The following is a 23,648-nucleotide window of genomic DNA, read 5'->3' on the forward strand; positions in this document are numbered from 1 at the left end:
GGGAACTTCACAGAAGGTGATCCGTGTTTGCCTCTTTTCCATGGTCAGGTTTGAAGGGACAAATGGATGTTAGTTGCAGAGGGGAGAAAGAATTCCAGGGTATAATGTTTCAAATTCTACAAAATAAAGCCAATCGCAGTTGGTGTGAGCTACTGGAATTCAATTATTTGTCCCATCCGGATAATATCAGTTAAAGAACCTGTTTAGTGTCTTGGCTGGATATCTATTGGTGACCATGATAGGAGTGGAAGAGAGAGAGAAAGAGAGAAATACGATTTGAGAGAAAAATCAATAAATTGGTTTATTGGCCTCTAAGCTTTCTTAGATGCCCATACATTTTTGTGGTGGCTCAGTGGCTAAGACACTGAGCTTGTTGATCAAAAGGTTGGCAGTTCAGCGATTCGAATCCCTCTGCAACTAACAGGGTGAGCTCCCGTTACTTGTCCCAGCTTCTGCCAACCTAGCAGTTCGAAAGCACGTAAAAAACGCAAGTGGAAAAATAGAGACCACCTTTGGTGGGAAGGTAACAGCGTTCTGTGCACCTTTGGCATTTAGTCATGCCGGCCACATGACCACGGAGACATCTTCGGACAGCGCTGGCTCTTCGGCTTTGAAACAAAGATGAGCACCGCCCCCTAGAGTTGGGAACAACCAGCACATATGTGCGAGGGGAACCTTTACCTTTACCTAAACTTTCTTGTAGACCCACATTCTGTTCCCTTAGTTAAAGCAAAGGATACATTATAGAAATGTTGGGCATCGGAGATGAGCCGAAGACCCAAAAGAAGGAAGAGGGACATGCAAGATAACAAAAATCATTTGCACACGAAATGTTTTTTCATTTGCACACAAATGTGCAAATGCACTTCTACCTGTGGGATAAATCATCATTCCTTTTTACGACCTGGTAATCCCTTCATTCGGGCTAGAATCAGGGTGACTGGGTGGAGCTGAGCGTTTACTGGCTGGATGCCCTTCCTGATGCCATGGGGAGTTCACAGCAGATTTTTTTTTTCTTTTGCACCCTAGGAGAGAGAAATGTCTGCCGCCTGCTGTCTAGGATTGAACTCTCAACCTTCCAAGTGGGAGGCGAACATCTTCGTCACCAGACAGACAGAATAAGTAAATAAAATGTCCACTACTGTAATTCAGAAATTATTGGCATATAATCTATAGGTGGTCATTTGGTATTCAATAAAAAACAGGACTCTATAGAAGAGACTAGTTTGAATCTTCATTCAAATGATCATTTTTTGCATTGTCTGTAATGCAGATATGAGTTTCATTTCTTTGGGAGAGGACCGAGAGAGAGAGAAAGGAGGGCAGGAGAGAAAGAGAAAGAAGGAAGGAAAGAAGAAAGAAAGAAAGAAAGAAAGAAAGAAAGAAAGAAAGAAAGAAAGAAGTGGCCAAACCAGAAGGCGCACGTACCCCAGAGCACCAGAAACTTGATGACCAGCTGGCTGGCACCCATGCGCGCCTCGGAAACCTGACGACTAGCTGGTCGGCAAGCATGCACGCCTCAGAAACGTGACAACCAGCCGGCTGGGATGCATACACGCCTCAGAAACCTGACGATCAGCTGGCTGAGCTGGGACGACGTGTTCGTGCCCACACACCCACCTCTGGTACATGTGTCATGTCTTTGCCATCACGGATATAGATGTTAATCCGTTAATATTTTCCAAAACAAGATGCTACAGAGTGCAAGATATATCATACACGCTGTAACATCTAGCGGCCCAGAGTTTCAACGTTGGCCGCGTTTCAGTTTCTCTGGTAATTTTAAGCCAAGGGTCTTACGGGCTTTGCCAAAAAGGAAAGAATCATTCTTCATGACAGGAAAGGGAGTGAAGACTTTCGGTCCAAGTTTCAATCCGGCATTGACCATAAAGCAAAATATCTCAAAATCTGCAGATGTAGTTTCTAAAGAAGGCTGTTTTTTTTTTTTTAAAAAAGATTCTTAATTTTCCTGTAGTTATGGGGAGAAGAGAAATGGGATGGAGAACAGAAAATATATATATTTAAGAACGGCTCATGTGACCTTGAGTAAACTCTCATCTGGCCATGTTTGAAGACCTAAACCAAGCCATCCATGGATTCCTTAGTCCAGTAGAACCTCAAAAGCTGCAGATGTAGTTGTTTTCTTAATTTTTCTTTAATTCTGGGCAGGATAGAAATGTGATGGAGAAAATAAATTAAATACACAATTGTGCCCAAAATTTGCAACTGAGACAGTTGTTACGTGAGCTTTGCCCCCATTTTACAACCTTTATTGCCATGGTTGTTAAGCGAATCACTGCGGTGGTTAAGTTAGTAATGCGATTCTTAAGTGAATCTGGCTGCCCCATTGACTTTGCTTGTCAGAAGGTCACAAAAGGGAATCGCTTGACCCCCCCGCCCCGCGGGACACTGCAAACTATCATAAATATGAACCAGTTGCCAAATGTCCAAATTTAGATCACATGACCATCAGTGGTGGGATTCAGCCGGTTCGGACCAGTTTGGGCGAATCTGTAGCAACGACCTGTGGGACCTGCCCTGGTGCTATGCCGTCCTATTTAGCCACGTTTTCTAACCTGCGCACATGCATGCAAACCTCGTACATGAGTGCAAGCCGCACCCACGCTCATATTTTCGGGTGTGGGCAAAACCGGTTGTTAAATTATGGGAAGCCCACCTCTGATGACCATGTGGCAAAGGTTGTAAGTATGTCTTACATACTTGTCTCAATGCTGTTGTAACTTCAAACGGTCGCTAAAAAAACTGATGTAAGTTGAGCTACAGCTAACTATACATAAGAACGGATTATGTGAACTTGAGTAAGCTCTCCTCTGCCCAGAGAAACACAGGTATGGAGACCTATCTCCAAACATGTGGTTAACGTGGCTCAACAGTCAAGTTTCTTGATCTTCAGGCTCTGTGCCATGAAGAACCTCTTAACATTCGAGCATGACCATTGATGATGCTCGGAACCAAACAGACAGGGACAGGTGGCTCCACAAAAACCCAATTTGTGTTTCTGCTAGCTTTGCGGGACAGATTTCCCATCTTTCCAGGGAGAAGTTCCACCAAGCGTTTAATGGCAGTGTGGACTCTTGAGAGTCCAAGCTCTCGGTCTTGATTTTGTCTGAGTGGAAAAGGAACATTCTTGTCCATTCACAGCAGCATTCCATACCGGCTGTCCGATTTTTGCAGCCCTTCCTGCAGAGCTTCTGTATGGTGGATGTTGAGGGTCAAATGAGCCCCTGAGCACAAGCTAAACATGGTTGGATTAGATTCTAGATTGCTAGACTAGAAGTCCAATCAGAATAGAGCTGGAAGGGACCTTGGAGGTCTCCTAATCCAATGCTCTGCTCAAGCAGGAGACCCGATACCATTTCAGACAGGTGGCTGTCCAGTCTTTTCTAAAAAACCTCCAGGGATGAAGCACTTACAATTTCTGAAGGCAAGCTATTCCACTGGTTAATTGTCCTTAGGAAGTTTCTCCTTAATTCCAGGTTGCTTCTCTCTTTGATTAGTTTCCATCCATTGCATCTTGTCTTGCCTTCTGGTGCTTTGGAAAATACCGTAATTTTCAGAGTATAATATACTCTGGAGTATAAGATGCACATTAGTTTTTGGGGAGGAAAACAAGAAGAAAAAATTCTGCCTCTGCCTACCAACATCCATTGGTATTCATCTGGCTAGCATCCTTGCAGCAAACAGCAAACAACCTGGTTAGCTTCAGCACGTTATCGCAGCCTGATTCAGCACAAACAGCTGACTGGTGGTTGGATTGGCCTCCCGGAATACCACCAATCAGCTGTTCCAGACTGCAGGGATCGCCACAGCCCATCGCCACCTCCATGCATCGTGTTTTAAGCCTCAGCAAGTCCCATTTTTGGCCTCCATGCATTGTATTTTTGGCCGGTTCCAGGCGACATGCGGAGGCCAAAAAGGAGGTGCGCGCAGGCCAAAAATGTGACATGCAGAGGTCGAAAACATGACGCGCGAAGGCAGTCATTGGCAGCGATGTGCTGTGGTGATCCCTGCAGCCTGGAACAGGTCTAAAATGGAGCATGCAGAGGCTGAAAACACAATGTGCAGAGGCCGAAAACGGCCAAAGGGTGGAGGCCGGAGGGTGGACAGGGCTTTGGCAACATTTGGTATATAGGACGCACCACAATTTTCACCCACTTTTCACCGGGGGGGGGAGTGGTCTTATATTCTGAAAAGTATGGTAAGTGGACCCCTTCTTCTTTGTGGCCGCCCCTCAAGCACTGGGATACTGCTATCATGTCACCCCTAGTCCTTCTTTTCTTTTTTTAGAAGGGTTCTGCATAATCTTTTTATGTACACGTGAAAGTGGAAGAACGATGAAGAGAGGGAAAAGGAGAAGATATGGATGCAAGAGCCGAAATATGAGACTCTTCCCTCATTTGTTCTTTTCAGACTCCAAATGTTTGCCTATTAACTTGAAGGAACATTCTAAGTTTCAGCCACCTCTTGATTAGACTGAGGTTGGAAGCGGTAGATACTTCCTAAAGTCCTTCACTGGAAACCTTTGGGCTTCTTGCCCTTTGCACAATCCAATGCTTTGTGCACATCCTTCTATTTTTATTCATCTCCAGGAACTTGTGGAGTTAGTTACTGGAAATCTAGTTTGGAAGGCACGGTATTGTGCAATACCATGCATTTTAAGAAGAGCATCTCATGGGACAAGTATTACCCAACAATGTGATGCTTAGGGATAACAAGACAAGCCCAAACAAAGACAGGAGTTTTCAAAATCTCTGGATAAATATTTATATCAGAGTCCATTGAAACCCCCCCCAAAAAAACAGAACATTTGTCCCACAAAATGTTGAGGGCAAACCTCACTTGTCACTGTGGGAATTTATAATTTGAACAAACAGATATGAGTCTTTCAGCCTGCCTGGACAAAAAGTCCTAACCTAGAATTGAATTCTGTCCATTAAAAAGGAATGGCAACCAATGTTTTAGTGTAATAAGCCAAGTTATGCTGGATGTTCCCAAATGCTCCAGCAAAAAAGCAATATTTCAAAGAGGAAAACTGCTCTGAGAAGAAACAGCAATTTTGCTGCATATTCACCCAGGAGGTAACAGTAACAGAGTTGGAAGGGACCTTGGAGGTCATCTAGTCTGACCCTCTGCTCACGCAGGCGACCTGTACTAGGGATTCGAAGGAAAAGATCGTTTTATTCCAACACCAAATGCCGGCCGGTGTAGAGGGGAATCATAATTCCTTTTGGCTTAATTAAATTATCTTCAATGAAGTGGATGGAAAGAGCCCCCTTTGACGCACATGCATAGACCAAAATAATGTGGAGATTTATACTTTTGCAAAAAAACCAAAACAAACAAACAAACAAACTCAGTACCTTTCCTATTCTGACATGAAATTATATTCGTCGCCTTTATTGATCTTTGTTCGCCCCAATGATAGATTGTGGGTCTTCTGAGTAATTTTGCTGCGGAAACACAGCCTGAAAACTTAGGGCGGGTGGCGGGGAATGTTGGAAACCGCATCTTTTCAAAGAAAATCACAGCACCGCCCTCTTATTTTAGAACTGCCTAGGAAAACACAAGCTATTTGTCCAGGGTTCAGAAGGAGAATCTTAAATCTTAACCTTCAGAAGATTTGGTTGACTTGACCCAAGACCTGGCTGTTTTTTTCAAGCCCAGAAGAAGTTGAGATCCGCATTTGTTGTACCAAAAGAAGAGAATATTTGTAGCTCAGTGTTGAACTGTGATGTTACCTAGTTCAGAGGTCTGCAAACTTGGCTGTTTTAAGACTTGTGGACTTCAACTCCCAGAGTTCCTCCTGGCAAAGCTGGCTGAGGAACTCTGGGAGCTGAAGTCCACAAGTCTTAAAAGAACCAAGTTTGCAGACCCCTGATCTAGTTGGATGATGAAACATTTGCAAAGGAACAACCTAGTTTAGATACCACCAAGGAGTCTCGCATTTGTTAGTTGCATAGTTTCTTCAGCATCCATGTTTGGTTTGGTTTGGTTTGGTTTGGTTTGGTTTGGTTTGGTTTGGTTTGGTTTGGTTTGGTTTGGTTTGGTTCGGTTCGGTTCCTTTTCTTTTCTTTTCTTTTCTTTTCTTTTCTTTTCTTTTCTTTTCTTAAGTTAGCACCCACCCATTGGTGGGATTCAAATAAATTAACAACCGGTTCTCTGCCCTAATGATTTCTTCCAACAAGCAGTTCACCGAACTGCTCAGAAAGTTAACAACCGGTTCTCCCGAAGTGGTGCGAACTGGCTGAATCCCACCACTGCACCCACTCCTCTCCTTAGGAAAATGAGATATTTTAGGAAATATTAAAAGGGCAGAATATTTCCCCTAAAAGGGAGGCAGAAACTAAGCCGCCACCCCACCTTTGTCAATGGGCCATTAATGCCTGGGCCAATCTATTCTACATAACAGAGATCTACCTCCTTCAGGCAGATCCATAGTAGGAATTCCCCAAAGCCACTTCATTACATCATCACCCAGCACGGCTCAACCAAGCTTGGGACTCAGGACAGCCTACAGCGTTGCCCCTGCATGGCCCCATGGGAGTCTGACAACCAATCAGAATATAAGCTCGAATTCAAAAGCCCAGAGAGGGCATAAAACTGGGGCACTCTCAGCATCTCTTCCCTTTTTTCTCCTTCACCCAGCATCATCAAAGCATGTGATCCTGTCCACCATTAAAAACCATCTTTCCAAGCAGCCTCCATGTTTCCAGTGTCTTTCTTCCCCACTTGGAATTGATGGACACTTCTTCCAACGTTTTATTGCAGTGTATCAATTTTTGTTAGCTGAGGTTCAGTGAGATTTCACAAGGTTGGTGGCTATGTAAATTGATCTAAAGAAAGAAAGGAATAAATGTTCCTGCAAAATGATATCACGGACCCCTGTAGTTTGACTGACAACCAGTGTCCTCTGATAGACGTATGGAAAACTCCTCTTATAAAGACAATAATGTTCAGATGATGTTTTCTGAATGGAACACTATTTCTGTCTCTCCTTTAAGAATGTGCTTACCAATGGACTTTCTCTTTATTTTCACATTTTTTACATTTTCTATGTTTGGGCCTATGTAAGTTTACCTGAAGCAATGATTATGTGATTTTTTTTTTTTTTTGAAGTGAAAATATTTTTTAATTTCCTGGCACTTTTCTCTTTTCTGCCTCCCCACATGTTTAAGGAAAGTATTTATTTTTGAAGACGGAAAACCTATTGCCATTTCTCTTTATATTTGAGGCCTATTTGTATTCTAGTTATGAGCACACAAGTTCTTAGGGAAAAGGATGTAGACCAGGGGTGTCAAACTGAATGTCATTGAGGGCTGCATCAGGGTTCTGTTTGACCGTGGAGGGCCAGGATGGGCGTGGCCAGGATGGACGTGGTCAGCTCAATGTCACTCATGTCGGGGGCACCTGTGGTAGCTTGAGTGCTCTGCCAGCGAAATGGGGGCTGAACTCCATTTTCGACTGCGACAGCCTCCTGCAACCCTCTGCCAGCGAAAATGGAGCTCACACGGGCCACCCAAGCTCCATTTTCATTGGCAGAGGCACTGCGGGCCAGTCCTTCGCTATTCCCAGGACAGCCCCATGGGCCAGATCTAAAGATCTCACGGGCTGGATCCGGCCCCCAGGCCATAGGTTTGACACCCTTGATGTTGACCATTGTGCAAAACAGGATGGGATTTGATGGACTATGAACGTGGCATAATAGCAGTGTTCCAATATTTGAGGGGCTGCCACAAAGAAGATGGGGGCCAATCTAATTTCCAAAGCACCAAAAAGCAAGAAGATGAGAAACAACGAATGGAAACTAATCCAGGAGAAAAGCAACCTGGAATTAAGGAGAAATTTCCTGACAGCGAGGGCCATAAACCAGTGGAATGGCTTGCTTTCAGAAGTTGTGAGTGTTCTACCACTGGAAGTTTTTAAGAAGAAATTGAATAGCTATTCAATTTTGACTATTCAATTTTGAATAGAAATTGAATAGAAGAAATTGAATAGTTAGAAATGCAAATGCACAGATGAAATCCAGCAGGTTCTGACAGGTTCTGGAGAACCGGTAGCAGAAATTTTGAGCAATTCAGAGAACCGGTAGCGGAAATTTTGTGTAGTTCGGAGAACCGGCAAATGCCATCTCTGGCTGGTCCCAAAGTGGGGAGGGAATGGAGATTCTGCAGTATCCTTCCCCTGCCACGCCCACCAAGTCACGGCCAAAGAACCGGTAGTAAAAAAAATGGATTTCATCGCTAGTGTAGGGCAGGTGTATCAAACTCACGGTCCACGGGCTGGATGCATCATGCACTAGCTGCGCCCACACCCAGTTTAGCGAAGGGGGAAGAAGTTGTGATACGTCACGTGATGACAACGTGCCATCGCAAGTTTGATACCCTTGGTCTCCTGTCTGAGCAGGGGGTTGGACTAGAAGGCCTCCAAGATCCCTTCCAACTATTATTCTGTTACGTAATGCAAAAAAATCAGGATCCCAACTTTTAAAACTGGGAGACTATATTGGCCATCCTATTAGCCTAACGAGAGAGAGAGAGTGAGAGAGTGAGAGAGAGAGAGAGAAATTGATTGGGCAGAGAGGAAGATAGAAAGAAGGAAATATTCATAGATCCCAAGCTCTTTTGTTTCATGTGTAAAAGTTGCATGCATTTAAAGTCTCTGAAAAACACAAACTTTTTTTTTTTTTTGGTGCCTTGGCTAACTCTCTTTTAAACTCTGGCAGACTTGTGGTTGTTATCTTTATTCAGGGAAGAAAGATGGAATCAATTGTCTACGAATGTGCATGTCTGCAAAATATTAGAAAACAGATGGTTTGGGAGTTGCCCGGATTTGGAGCAGACATTTTTTATTTTATTCCCTTTAAAAAAAAAAAAAAGAAGAAGACAACGAAGCTTACAATATTAATTCGCAGTTAGCTTTTCTTAAGATGATTGAAGTCTGTGGGTTTACGCACCCTTAGCTGTGTATATCTGGCTATAAAAACTTGAGCTTCGCTTGTCTTAATTACAAATATAAGATCACAAAGAAAGATCATTTCTCTTTCTCTATACTTAAGAGAATCTCTAAGTATAACTGAAACATCTGCCTGCAAGTAAAATCAAAATTAAAACACATGCATGTATGGCTGTGCATGTAATTATGGCGTATGGGACATAGATTGATGAATCCAACATCCCAAAATACGTTCATGAAGCAATGTCTTTATAGATTTGGGCCAAAATCAGCCCCATTGCTGTTCCTGCAATCATTGCTCGAAGGAGGTTTCTGCAACAGGAGACAAATGTATTTTATTTTATTGATGTGATTAATCAAGGTGGCCAACCAGTGGCGGGATGCTGCTGGTTTAACAACCGGTTCGGTGAGCGCGCGCTTCATGCTGAAAATGGAGCATTTAGAAGCTCAGCTGCTTACCTTCCATGTCAGCAATGCTGCATGCTGCGTGATTGAGATGAGCTAGAAAGCAGGAAATAAAGGACAGGATAGGGTGGGGCTGGATGGGCGGGGTCAGCTGATTGTTGGAGTTACCGGTTCACCTGAACTGGTCCGAACCGGCTGAATTCCATCTCTGTGGCCAATGTTAAAAAAAAATGTAGAAACGATAAAAATTTGTATTCATATCGAGACTACCATGGATATAGTGACCAGACGTCACGCTTTTGGCGGGACAGTCCCGCTTTTTAATAATTTGTCCCGCGTCCTGCGGCAATTCCAAAAAGTCCTGATTTTTTTTTTGTTTCACTCCCATTCTGAAAATGGGAGGCGGCAACGCAAGAGGAGGAGGCGGAGAAGGGGGCGCGAGATGGAGGAGAGATGCCGCTTGACTTCACCCGAGAAGAAGAGAAGAGCCGAGAGGAGAGCCGAGGAGAGCCGAGCCTGCCTGGAAGAGCCGAGAGGAGAGCCGAGCCTGCCTGGAAGAGCGGAGAAGCAGCAGCCGCTCCTCCTCCTTCAGGCAGATGGCAAGATTCAGCACGCATGCGCAGCCCCCCCCCCTCCCCGCGTCAATGTTGTCCCGCTTTGCCATCGCTGAAATCTGGTCACTTAAACCATGGAGCAATACATGTTTGGCAATGGGAAATTATAGCATTATAGATTCTGACATTACAGATAGTTCTCAACATATGACCACATTTGAAAACCCTCCCCCCCACCTCAATTTCCATTGCAAAGCAAGGCGGTTGTGGATGAGTTTCACTCTGTTTTATGACCTCTTTTCTCGCTGTTGTCAAATGACTCATGCAATCATTAATGGAGATCTGGTTTCCCTCTTTGACTTTGCTTCTTGCATGCGAAGATGGCTGGGCCTAGGAAGATTACAAATGGCGATCACATGACCCTGGGACACTGCAACCGTCATAAATACAGTTAGTCCTCAAATTACAACAATACATTTAGTGACCGTTCAGAGTTACAAGGAAGGGCAGGGAAAAATCTGACTGATGACCAGTTTTCACACTTATGACTTTTACAGCACCCCCCCCCATAGTCACATGATCAAAATTCAGATGCTTGGCAACTGACTCACGTCTACGATGGTCGCAGTGTCCTGGGAGGGGTCACTCAATCTCCTTTTGCAACCTTCTGGCAAACAAAGTCATTGGGGAAATGTGACTCACTTAACAACCAGGTGACTAACTTATCAACTGCGGTGATTCGCTTAGCAACCCTAGCAAGAAAGGTCGGACACGGGGGCAAAACTCACTTAAGAAATGTCTCACTTAACGAACAGAAATTTTGGGCTCAAGGGTGGTCTTAAATCAAAGAATTAAATTAAATCAAATTAGGGTCCTTGAGTGGCGCAGGCTGCTAAACAGCCTGTTATTAACAACAGCTGGCTTGGAATTACTGCAGGTTCAAGTCCCACCAGGCCCAAGGTTGACTCAGCCTTCCATCCTTTATAAGGTAGGTAAAATGAGGACCCAGATTGTTGGGGGCAATAAGTTGACTTTGTATATAATATACAAATAGGATGAAGACTATTGCTTGACATAGTGTAAGCCGCCCTGAGTCTTTGGAGAAGGGCGGGGTATAAATGTAAATAAATAAATAAATAAATAAATAAAGACTGCCTGAGCAAACCAGTTGCCAACTGCCTGAACTTTGATTATGTGACCATAGGGGTGCTTGCACCAGTACTAAATGTGAAAAATGGCCGTAAGTAACCTTTTTCAGGGCTGCTGTAACTTCGAATGGTCACTAAACAGAGAGTTATAAGCTGAGGACTTACCTGCACCGTTGGGAATTAACAGATGTCCTAGCCAAAGTGGCATTGACCCAGTCCTCTTGTTCCTACCATAAGGAGAAGAGCTGTCTTCTCCTTGTACTGCCCCAAAGACAGTGGTGGGATTCAACTACTGTAATGCTCTCTACATGGGGCTCCCCTTGAAGAGCACCCGGAGGCTCCAACTGGTCCAGAATGCGGCTGCGCGGGTAATAGAGGGAGTATCTCGAGGCTCCCATGTGACACCTCTCCTGCGCAAGCTGCACTGGCTTCCGGTGGTCTTCCGGGTACAATTCAAGGTGTTGGTTACCACCTTTAAAGCGCTCCATGGTATAGGACCGGGTTATCTATGGGACCGCCTGCTGCTACCAATTGCCTCCCATCGACCTGTGCGCTCCCATAGGGAGGGTCTCCTCAGGGTGCCATCGGTCAGACAATGTCGACTGGCGACCCCCAGGGGGAGGGCCTTCTCTGTGGGGGCTCCTGCCCTCTGGAATGAGCTGCCTCTGGGGATATGTCGACTCCCTGACCTCCGGACCTTTCGACGTGAGCTAAGGACCTTTTTGTTTTATCGCGCAGGGCTGGTTTAATGTAGTTTTAATATGGGTTTTATTATAGTTTTAGTCTATCCTCAGCCTAATCGAATTAGCTTTTTAAAATGTTTTTTAATTTTTATGGAATCTGTTTTTTATTTGGCTGTAAACCGCCCTGAGTCCTTTGGGAGAAGGGCGGTATATAAATTAATTAATTAATTAATTAATTAAATAAATAAATAAATAAATAAATAAATAAATAAATAAATAAACAAATAAATAAATAAACTGGTTCACACAACTTTGGCCAAACCGGTTGTTAAATTGCTGGCTGGCCCCTCCCCTCCCCTTCCAGAAGTCCCCACGAACCCTATTTTGGCTCCCAGGTAAGTGCAGGGAGGCTTACTAGGCCCAAAATGAATGCTGCGCGGCCACCCAATGGCCCATTTTTGCTCCCAGGAGGCTGCAAGGAGGCCTACTAGGCCCAAAACAGGGCACGGGGTGGGGGAGTGCTGTGAGGCCACCCAATGGCCCATTTTTGCTCCCAGGAGGCTGCAGAGAGGCCTGCTAGGCCCAAAATGAGGTGCAGGGGTGTGTGTGCAGCGCGGCCACGCCATGGCCCGTTTTTGCTCCCAGGAGGCTTCAGAGAGGCCTACTAGGCCCAAAATGGGGCACAGGTGGGGCGGGGAGTGTTGCGTGGCCACCCAATGGCCCGTTTTTGCTCCCAGGAGGCTTCAGAGAGGCCTACTAGGCCCAAAATGGGGCGCGGGGGGGTGCTGCGCGGCCACCCAATGGCCCATTTTTGCTCCCAGGGGGCTTCAGAGAGGCCTACTAGGCCCAAAATGAGGTGCGGGTGTGTGTGTGCAGCGCGGCCATGCCATGGCCCGTTTTTTCTCCCAGGAGGCTTCAGAGAGGCCTACTAGGCCCAAAACGGGGCACGGGGGTGGCGGGGTGGCCCCCCCACCATGGCCACGCCCTCCCAGCCAGTCATTAGGGCAGAGAACCCTAATAATTATTAAATTATTTGAATCCCACCACTGCCCAAAGAGTTTACTCTAGCTCCTTGACGGCGAACCTACGGCACGCGTGCCACAAGTGGCATGCAGAGCACTCTCTGCGGGCATGCGAGCCATCGCCACCAGCTCAACTCAGCCACGTATGCACACACGCACGCGCTTCCCCCTGACCAACTGGTTTTCAGGTCTCTGCCGCGCACGCATGGGAGGCGGGGTGCATGTGGGAGATGTGCACGCATGTATGGGGGCGAAGCACACGCGGGGGGTGGGGCGGGGGGAGTGTCACACGCGCATTGCATTATGGCTGTGCGCACACGCTTTGGGCACTCGGCGCCAAAAAGGTTTGCCATCACTGCCCTAGCTCAAATCACAGAGTCTAACTTAGGAGAGAAATAGTCATCGTGAACAAATCTAACTTTATTCTAATAGGACGGTGGCTCATGAGCACATCAGACCCCAGAGATGGCGAAACAGTCATCTCTGCATTTTTCCAAATTTGGGCATTATTTATTAAGCAATCCCCAGCGGTCTCTCTCTCTCTCTCTCTCTCTCCACACCCTCCACTTGAGTGATCTCAGCGTCTTCCATGTAGGCGGATTCATCCCATTAATGCCAACAAGCTGATAATATTTATAAGATGCCATACGTAGATCAAAGGTCAGTACTTAAAGCAGAGTCTCAAGTCTGGCAGGAAATGCCCCAAATTGCTACAGGGAAGGGGGACCCCCCCCCCACAACATTTACAGTTTCTAATCTTCATTCACTCAGAAGGGCTACCGTAACACATACAAGAGCCGCACAAAGCAGGAGAACCCTTTGGCTTAAAAAATAAACCTGAAAAAGAAGCAGGTTGTGTTTAATAAATTCAAGAAAGAAAGAAAGAAAGGAAGGGAGGGAGGGAGGGAGGGAGGGAGGGAGGGAGGGAGGGAGGGAGAAAGAAAGAAAGAAAGAAAGAAAGAAAGAAAGAAAGAAAGAAAGAAAGAAAGAAAGAAAGAAAGAAAGAACTTTATATCTGGAGAAGTCAGGGTGTTAAACTCAAGGCCCGCGGACTGGATCCAGCCCATGGGGGTGCTTAGAACTGGCCTTTGGGCCACTCTGGAAACAGTGAAGGACTGGCCCATGGTGCCTCTTCCAGCGAAAACGGAGCTCGGGCGGGCCGTGCACTTTCGGCTCCTATAACCATCTGCCAGAAAAAACAGAGTTCGGCCCTCCCGAGCTCTATTTTCACTGGCAGAGCACTCGTGCCACCACAGGCACCCCTGACATGAGTGATGTCAAGCTGGCCACGCTCCCCCAGTCCCCCGAGGTCAAACACAACCCTGATGTGGCCCTCAGTGAAATCAAGTTTGACACCCTTGAACTAGACAAAACAAGGTAAAGGTTCCCCTCACACATATGTGCTAGTCGTTCCTGACTCTAGGGGGTGCTCATTTCCGTTTCAAAGCCGAAGAGCCAGCGCTGTCCGAAGATGTCTCTGTGGTCAAGTGACCGGCATGACAAAACACCAAAGGCGCATGGAACGCTGTTACCTTCCCATCAAGGTGGTCTGTATTTTTCTTCTTGCTTTCACACTGCTAGATTGGCAGAAGCTGGGGCAAGTAATGGGAGCTCACTCCATTACGCGGCACTAGGGATTCGAACCGCCGAACTGCTGACCTTTTGATCGACAAACTCAGCATCTTAGCCACTGAGCCACTGCATCCCCTCTATATCCCTATATATAGCCTGGCCAATAGATCTCAATGGAAGGTGATACGAGAAAGGAAATTGAACGGTGTGTTAAATGTGGTTGGCAGGCATTTGGCACACTAAGCGTAATTTTCAAGGACAACCTCCCCTTCTGCCTGAAGAGAAAAGTTTTTGATCAGTGTGTGCTACCGGCTCTAACATAGGCCAGTGAAACATGGACACTGACCTCATAATCAGCAGAAAAGCTACGAGTGACACAAGGAGCCATGAAAAGATACATGCTCGGCATCACAAGACAAGATAGAAAGACCTGCACATACATTAGAGCTAAATATGAGCCAGGAGTGTGCAGCGGCAGCCAAAAATGCCAACGCAATCCTAAATTGCATTAACAGAGGGATACAATCAAGATCACATGAAGTACTAATCAGTGGTGGGATTCAAGTAATTTAACAACCGGTTCTTTGCCCTAATGATTTCTTCCAACAACCAGTTCGCCAAACTGCTTAGAAAGTTAACAACCGGTTCTCCTGAAGTGGTGCGAACTGGCTGAATCCCACCATTGGTACTAATACAACTCTATAAAGCAGAGGTGGGTATCACATACTGTAACAAACAATTCAGCCGGAACCGAAAAAGTGAGTGTGCGCGCATATGTGCGGCATTGAAAAACCGGCAATTATATAGGACGTGATAGTGCCAGGATGGGTTGCCAGGCCCAGTCGCTGGTTGGGACTACAAGTTCGTCCGAACCGGTCTGAACCAGAAGCAGCCCACCACTGCTATAAAGCCTTAGTAAGACCACATCTAGAATACTACATCCAGTTTTGGTCACCACACTAAAAAAAAGATGTTGAGACTCTAGAAAGAGTGCAGAGAAGACCAACCAAGATGATTAGGGGACTGGATTAATCAACAAAAGCACACATACACATACATTCAGAGAGAGAGAGAAAGAGAGAAAGAGGGAGGAAGGGAAGGAGAGGGAGAGGGAGAGAGGGAGTTAATTAGGAAGGAGAGTAAAGAAGGAAAAATTGAAGAGCCACTGATTTATAAGAGCTATTGTGGCTATTGCCAAACACATTTGCTTATTCCAGGATGTAACATTATGTGTGAGGTCTCCCTTTCCTTAGCCAAGAGTCACAACAAATGCAGCTGTCCTGGTAAAAGATGACCAAATGTATCGTTTTGTTTTTAAGAATTAGAAGTCCGCATTTTCGAGGATCTACCTGAGAGATTTGCCTCTGCTCTGTTAAACCCAGGAAATCATCTCTGTGAATTTAATCCATTGGGAATCTCTCGGGTGCAGCTGACATGTCAAGGCCTTATGCAATAGCACATCTGTATTTGCTCACTTCTCAACTGGAGCTGCACAACTGAAATTGCTGCCAATCACATCTAGCATTTCGCACCCTTGAAACGCTGAATCTTTGAGCTCAGAACGGGAAATTCACTCAGATTTGGGGGCCTGGAAGACAACAATATTTGGAGGAAAATTCTGCTGCAGCCAAGGAAAACGTTACCACTATTTTACCAAAAAGCAAAGTGAAAGCAACTCTCTCCCCTCTCTCTCAAACGAATTGTAATTTATTTTTAATATCTTTCATTAAACTACACATCAAAATACCAAAAGAAACAAAAGTTAGCCAACGGAGAGAAAGAAATAGAGAAGGGCAAAGAAAGAAAAAAGGTGATGTCTTACTTTTTTAACGCAGCAGAATACAAAACAAAAAAAATCCAACCTCAGCCTTTTGCTTCGTAAAACTCACAACATCCTAGGTGATTCCTACCCTTCCAAAATCATTGTAATAATCGAAACCTAAAATCAAAATTTCATTGTTTTTCAGTTTTGAGCAAAAAAACCCAAAACAAAACAAAACAGAAGCTGTTTCTAAGTAGGAACAAAACTAGATCATTTCAAGTTTTTTTTTTACTTTATTTTTCTAGGCAAACTTTTGATTCTATATACATCCAAGTTGCTGCTGTCTGAATAAAGGCTTATATTTCTATAGGCAGCCAGTTAAATTAGCTAATGTTAATCTTTCATAGATCTATCATATCGCAAGATCTCAAATGGACAGCTAACATCAAAAACATCATTAAAAAAGGACAACAGAGAATGTTCTTTCTGCGCCAACTCAGTAAGCTCAAACTCCCCAAGGAGCTGCTGATCCAGTTCTACAGAGGAATTATTGAGTCTGTCATTTGCACCTCTATAACTGTCTGGTTCGGTTCTGCAACCCAACAAGAAAAACACAGACTTCAGAGGATAATTAGAAAAAATAATTGCTACCAACCTGCCTTCCATTGAGGACCTGTATACTGCACGAATCAAGAAGAGGGCCGTGAAAATATTTGCAGATCACTCGCATCCTGGACATAAACTGTTTCAACTCCTACCCTCAAAACGACGCTATAGAGCACTGCACACCAGAACAACTAGACACAAGAACAGTTTTTTCCCGAAGGCCATCACTCTGCTAAACAAATAATTCCCTCAACACTGTCAGATTATTTACTGAATCTGCACTACTATTAATCGTTTCATAGTTCCCATCACCCATCTCTTTCCTCTTATGATTGTATGACTATAACTTGTTGCTGGCAATCCTTATGATTTATATTGATATATTGACCATCAATTGTGTTGTAAATGTTGTACCTTGATGAACGTATCTTTTCTTTTATGTACACTGAGAGCATATGCACCAAGACAAATTCCTTGTGTGTCCAATCACACTTGGCCAATAAAATTCTATTCTTCTTCTATTTTAGTCAAGATAATCTACTGCCATGATGGTGAATCTATGGTACTTGTGCCACAGCTGGCACATGGAGTCCTCTCTGGGCACGTGAGTTGTCACCCAGCTCAGCTACACCCTGCATGCGCGCACGCCCCCACCGGCCAGCTGATTTTTGGGTCTCTGCCACATGGGGGCAGGACACATGCGGGTTTGTTCATGCATGCCCGGGGGGTTGCGTACATGGGGTGTGGGGGTAGTGTATGCATGTGCAGGGGCAGGGGGGAATGTGGGGGGGCAGGAAGGTCTGTTAGGCCCCAAATGGGGCGGGGGCCATGCACATTCACGGGCGGAGCACGGGTGGGTTGTGCATGCATGTGCGGAGGTGGGGGGGGGGGTCACATGCGCATTGCATTATGGGTGCAGGAACACGCGACAACAAAAAGGTTAGCCATCACTGATCTACTGTATTTTTAGAATCGGACAGAGTCAAAGGAAGAAAGTTATTCTGCACGTTTTATTTTTTAAAGATCTAGAAACTTGGGAAAGTTTCTTTCATTCCCAAGAATCATAAGTCCACCAAGTCTGTTCAAGGTTTTAATTCTTGATTGCCTCTACTCAAGAAACCAGATCTCTGCAAATATTACGTGCTAATAGTAAATATTTTGTGGCGTGGCAGTTGATAAGTACTATTGAGATCTTCATAGAGCACGCTTTTAAAGCGGTTCTTTAGATTCATTTAAAAAAAAAATACTTAAGCAGGTAAAGGCCATTTGAAAGTGGGAGAAAGTGTACAAAAAATGGAAGCCCAACGTGGTGATTAGATTGGCAAAAATATATCCAAATTTACACCCCAATTGTTGGAAATGTGGACAAAAGCAAGGTACCTTCTTTCATACATGGCGGTCATGCTTCGAAACAAAAAAATACTGGGTGAAAATAAATAGTTGGATACGGGAAGTAACAGGCTTCCAGACAGAATACACACCAGAGCTGTTTCTTCTAGGAATGATGAAAACAAAATATGAAAAAAAACCAATAGCATATATTATTTTGCATATGACAATGGCGGCAAGATTGGCATTTGCGCACTGTTGGAGAAGCTCAAATAGCCCCTCTGAAGAGTTAATAATTAGAAAAATATTGGATTGCGCCAAGATGGACAAAATGACACTTGAACGGAAAGGACGGATGGATTGGGATTTTTATGTAATATGGGAGAAATGGTATAATTGGGTCAAAAATAAGAAAAAAAGAAAAAAGAACAGATAGTAGAATTAGTAAGAATTAGAAATTCAAATTAGAATTAGTAATATAATTTAGTAAAATTATATATAGTATAGGAGAACACTAATGGGATGATATGTAAATGGTCACAGTCATGCGCAAGAGTTGAATGTAAATTGTTTAATTGTTCAAATTTAATAAAATTTATAATAATCATAATAATAAAGATCTACGCAACGAACAAGACCAACAAAGACAATTAGGAGACTGGGGACTAAAACCAGTGGTGGGATTCAAGTAATTTCTCTCAGGTAGGTTCTCTGCCCTAATGATTTCTTCCAACAACCAGTTTGCCAAACTGCTCAGAAAGTTAACAACCGGTTCTCCCGAAGTGGTGCGAACTGGCTGAATCCCACCACTGACTAAAACATATGAGGAACGGTTGCAGGAACGTCTACTCTAACAAAGAGAAGTATGTGATAGCAGTATTCCAGTATCTGAAAGGCTCGCACAAAGAAGAGCGGTTCAACCTATTCTCCAAAGCACCTGAAGGCAGGACAAGAAGCAATGGATTGAAACTAATCAAGCAACCTAGAACACAGAGGAATTTCCTGACAGTGAGAACAATTAATCAGTGGAACGGTTTACCTTCAAAAGTTGTAGGTGCTTCATCACTGGAGGCTTTTAAGAAGAGATTGGACAACTATTTGTCTGAAATGGTATAGTGTCTCCTGTTTGAACAGGACTAAACCTTCAAGGTTTCTTCCAAATCTGTTATTAGTTTAAACCAGATTTGTTCTTGATTGGGAATCCTCCAAGCTAGACCAGAAGTTTTAAGGAAAATTTGGGAAAAGGCTGTTGAAATGCACAAACAAATAAATATCCACTGATGGGGGTGGGGGGAACCATTTATTTTAAGAAAATAACTTCCACCTTTTATTACTTAACTTACTCAATAAAAGGTGGGTCATTTCTTTATATACTTTGCTTTTGTTTTCCTGTATTCCTAAATATAATTCTTTCCCATTTTTCTTTGTCCCCACCCCTTCTCTCTTTTTTTTTTCTTTCTCTGGCTTTTGGTTTATATTAGTTTTTATCTCTTCAGTTATATTGTATGTTGTAATTTGTTTTTTTAATGGTAAATTTTAATATAAGAGAGAGAGAGAGAGAGAGAGAGACAGACAGGCAAAGAGAGAGAGAGAGAGAGAGAGGGAGGGAGAGATAAAGACAGAGAGAGAAGGGATAGGGGCAGTACTAAATGGAAAGATATTTTAAATAGCCTCAGCATGTAGACTCTGGTGAGCTTCAGATGCCAGACCCTAGCTGTTAAATAAATACAGAATAATGAAAGCGTTGGAATGATGAAAAAAGGCATGCATTGTGTGAGTGTAGAAGGAAAACTGATACCAGATACGGTTTCTCAGAGCTGGCTTGTCTATTACTGGTGGGTAACGCTTGGAAGCGTGCCCCTAAATTTGACTTGTGTTGCAAAAGTCTCTGCATAATGCAGTGAATGTGCAAATCAGATTCCAGAGCTTTTTGTCATGAATTGTGTGTGTGTGTGTGTCAAAATTATTAAAGGTGAGGTTAGGAAGGGGCTTTAAACATACCCCAACTGAGGTAAGCCTTTAAAAAAAGTAAGTGGGATCCCTGCCCCCTCCTCCCTCTGAAATCTGAGCAGGCCTCCAAGCTAAGCTTCCTTATATGGAAGGATCCATTCTGCAGAAAATAATCATGGGCAGTTCAATTCAACTCAAACTTTTACTGTCAATGCACAACCTGTGTACAATGAGATTGGATGAGCCACCTTAGTGCAGTCCTCCCCAAACACAAAATACATCTCGATAACCCTTAAGTGAAGAATTAAATCATCCTAACAGACACACGATCCTATTGTTGTGGTCCGCCAGCAGCCTGCGAAGCTGGCAACTGACTCGGACAATGATGAGGCTGAGGAAGAACATGGGCCAGTCCTGGAGGCTGGGGAAGGCCCGGATGAGGGCTCTGCGTTGGAGGCAGAGGTGGGGCCAGGGCCATTGGGGAGTGATGTGCGGACTCCAGAGCCTCCAGAGGCTGACAGTAGAGAGGCAGAGGAACAGGAGAAGCCTGTTCCTAATGCACACATGCGAAGAGCTGCCAGAAGGCAAGAGCAGCTCAAGCAAAGAGGACGACTTGGGAGTAGGGCCAAGAGATGATTGGCCCCTCCCATAAGGCTTAAAAGACCAGCAACGGTGTTTGGATGGTTCTTTGCCGGAAAACAACATTGATAGCTTTGTCTTGTTGCATTTGTTTGTATCGGTGTCTTCTGAACTTTTCCCAAGAAAGGCCTTTGGCAGTTTGCCTAATTGGACCAAGTTTGGTGATAGGACTGAGGAATTGTGTTGGGAGGAATTTGCTTTAATTTAGTTGAACTATGCTGAGAATGAGTTAATTCTCAGCTGTTCTAATAAAGTTTATTTATTTTTACACTGACTGAGTTTCCTACTACCTAACTGGCCCTGGGTCACAACATCTATATACATACATGTGCATAATGTTACATTATATTCTATTACACCAGAGTAGGCATGTTGCACGTTGTGCTGGCCCTACAAGTCTATCATACTAAATAGTTATGATGTTATGTTGCATTCAGAAGTCTGACAGCCCACGGATAGAAGCTATTTTTCCGCCTGTTCGTTTGGCTAGCTATGCTTCTTTATCTTCTGCCTGATGGTAGGAGAGTGAAGAAGCGCTGACCAGGGTGTGAGTCGTCCCTGAGGATTTTCCTTACCTTGCTAAGATAGTGAGTCTTAGCGATTTCATCTAGTGAGGTCAGGGGGCAGCCCATGATATTTTGTGTTGTTCTCATCACCCTTTGTAGTGTCTTTCTATCCGTGGCTGTCAAGCCAGCATACCACACCATAACGCAATACGTAAGGACGCTTTCTATCGTAGACCAATAGAAGGAGGTCATTCTTCCACCTTGTTTTTCTGCAAGACCCTAAGGAAATGGAGTCTCTGTTGGGCCTTCCTGGCTACCTGGATCATATTATTTTTCCAGGTAAGACCTTCACTAAGATGGACTCGCAGGAATTTGAAAGAGGAGGCCCTCACCACACAGCCCCCCCCTTGATGTAAAGTGGGTCAGGTTCTTCTCTCTTCTTTCAGAAGTTTAGCACCATCTCCTTGGTCTTGTTGATGTTTAGGTTATCAGTTGTTTTCCAAGCACCATGTGGATAACTTCTGGACCTCTTCCCTGTATGCTAATTCATCACCTCCTGTAATAAGACCCAATATGGTGGTGTCATCTGCAAACTCGATCATCACATTGGACGAGTCAGAAGATACACAGTCATGTGTGTGCAATGAGTTGCCTTGATGTGGGGTTGGTCTGCTTCAGAATCGGTCAGTAAATGATACATACCACAAACTTGGGAAGCCCCAGAATCTGAAGCTACATAATAGAGACCTCCAATACTCTGTGGGGCAAAGACACACATTACTTCATTTCAAGATCTTTCACCAACAAAAGATAAGTCTTTTTCGGAACGTGGGGCACAAAAACATCCTTACTCTTCGGTTCATGTGAGTTAAAAGGAGTGAAATCAAGATTATGAGAAATCAAGATTATGAGAACCCTTTATAGGGTGCTAGTGAGGTCACACATGGAATATTGCCTCTCCATGGAAAATCTTTAGCAAAAGGTGAAAAGATTTATACAATCTGAAGAGAAACCAGTGTATTGCATCCAATTCTGGTCACCACAATAAAAAAAAAAGGGTGTTGAGACCCTAAGAAAAAGTGCAGAGAAGAATACCTAAGATGATAAGAGGTCTGGAGGCTAAATCAAGGGTCCGCAAAATCCTGGTCCATGGACCGGAATGGGGCTGTGGCATGTCAGAAACTGGCCGAGCAAACAAACGAAGGCCCATCCACAGGATGTAGCCAGCAAGCAAAACCATGCCCCCTCCAGACTTCAAAGAAACCTCTCTCCACAGAACTGGTGCCCAAAAGGTTGGTGGGCTATAGGACTAAAGTGTATGATGAACAGTTAAGACAGTGGTTCTCAACCTTTATAGTGCTGCGACTCCTTTAATACAATTCCCCACGATGTGGTGACCCCAATCGTAAAATTATTTTTTTTTAGGCAGCGATCTCAGCGCGCCTCAGCAGCCGCAGAAGGGGGGGAAAAGCGGCAAACTGTTTTTTTTAATTTATTGCGCCTGAAGCCATATTGGCTAGCAATCTGAACTGCTTGCGATTGCCTTGAGGACAGAGGCATTAAAGCGGAGACTCCTTCCCTATTAAGTTTATCACGCCTGAAGCCAGATTAGGCTAGTGATTGGAAATGATTGCAGCTGGCTTGAGAGGGAGACATCAGAGCAAAGATTTCTCTCTTTTTTAATTCATCGCGCCTGAAGCCGAATTTGGTTAGCGATTTGAAGAGCCTGCAGCTGGCTTGTAGAGTCAACCATTGGAGCGCGATTCTTCGACTCGCAAGTATACTTCCCATATTTCGGATGGTCTTAGGTGACCCCTGGCAAATCGTCATTCGACCCCCAACGGGGTCCCGACCCACAGGTTGAGAACCACTGAGTTAAGAGAACTCGGTATTAGGGCTAAACATGCAGTTCAGGGGTGAGAAAAGTAAAGTCCTGGAAGCTAAAACGTGTAAAGAACAGTTGCAGCAATTGGGTATGGCCAATCTAGAGAAAAGAAGGACTAGAAGGGGACACGATAGCAGTTTTCCAATATCTCAGGGGCTGCCACAAAGAAGAGGGAGTCAAGCTATTCTCCAAAGCACCTGAGGGCAGGACAAGAAGCAATGGGTGGAAACTCATCAAGGAGAGAAGCAATCTAGAACTAAAGAGAAATTTCCTGACAGTTAGAATAATTAGCCAGTGGAGCAACTTGCCTCCAGAAGTTGTAAATGCTCCAACACTGGAAGTTCTGAAGAAGAGATTGGATAACTATTTGTCTGAAATGTTATATGCCTGAGTAAGGAGTTGGATTAGAAGAACTCCAAGGTCTTGTCTCTTCCCTTCCCTTCCCTTCCCTTCCCTTCCCTTCCCTTCCCTTCCCTTCCCTTCCCTTCCCTTCTCTTCTCTTCTCTCCTCTCCTCTCCCCTCCCCTCCCCTCCCCTCCTCCCCTCCCTTCCCTTCCCTTCCCTTCCCTTCCCACATAAGGTTTGCAAAATATTGTTGAAACTGAATTTGGAAAA

At 44.4% G+C, this 23,648-nt stretch overlaps 1 protein-coding gene across 1 annotated transcript in view; it reads right to left on the reverse strand.

Moving 5' to 3' along the window:
- Positions 1-23,648, reverse strand: part of ZCCHC24 (zinc finger CCHC-type containing 24) — a 189,396-nt gene that overhangs the window by 69,372 nt on the left and 96,376 nt on the right. The window lies entirely within an intron of this gene.

Source organism: Ahaetulla prasina, chromosome 6 (assembly GCF_028640845.1).
Source record: "Ahaetulla prasina isolate Xishuangbanna chromosome 6, ASM2864084v1, whole genome shotgun sequence".
In the NCBI taxonomy this organism is placed as follows: Eukaryota; Metazoa; Chordata; class Lepidosauria; order Squamata; family Colubridae; genus Ahaetulla; species Ahaetulla prasina.